Here is a 753-nt window from a genome sequence, read left to right on the forward strand (position 1 = left end):
TTGACAGGCAAACAGCAAGTTCTGCCCACGCCCGGCGGGGTTCGCAGCCCAGCCTCCACTACCCCCCCCCCGCCTCAGCTGGACCCGGCCGGCACAAACCCCGGCGCAGCCCCTGCATTAATGAGCGCGAGCACTGACCAGGTCTGTAAATACTGGCCTCTCCCCCTCTCCCTATACCATTCAAACATTTAAGATGCTTTGAGGATACAGACTTTTGCTTTTTCTAATTTGGCTCCTGTTGGGAAGGGAGACATGAAATAAACTCTCCTAATTATACGGGTTGGGGGGGGCAAGAGAGAAGGGGATACTGCGTTACCAGTATTTTCCCTGCGCATTCTGCTGCTTTAATTACAGAATAATCGAGGACCGCACTCACTCGCCAGCAAGAGTTTAAAAGAGGGTTTTCTGCCTGCAGATGGAATGGCCTTTAGCCGCCCCCCCCTCTTTTTTTTTTTTTCTCTTTTTGGTAACCAATGTGTTTTCTATTACCCGGCCCTGCAGTGCCTGGCAGCCCGGCGCTCGCGGTGCAATGGGAGACGCCATGTTGGCTCAGCTCATAGGACCAAGTCAAAAGCGAGCTTCGAGGCAGAGTTTCACACGCTCGAGCTCCCCCTGACCGCCCCCCGCCTCCGCCCCCCGCCTGTCGCCGCTTCGTGCACATCCAGGGAGTGCAGCTCCGCGCGCCCGGCACCCCGGACTTTCCGGGGGCGCTGGCGGAATTCCGCCGCACGTAAGTGGGGGGCGGGGGCTGGG

The sequence above is a fragment of the Leptonychotes weddellii genome, chromosome 9, assembly GCF_054177405.1.
Source record: "Leptonychotes weddellii isolate Sample4059 chromosome 9, ASM5417740v2, whole genome shotgun sequence".
Lineage (NCBI taxonomy): Eukaryota > Metazoa > Chordata > Mammalia > Carnivora > Phocidae > Leptonychotes > Leptonychotes weddellii.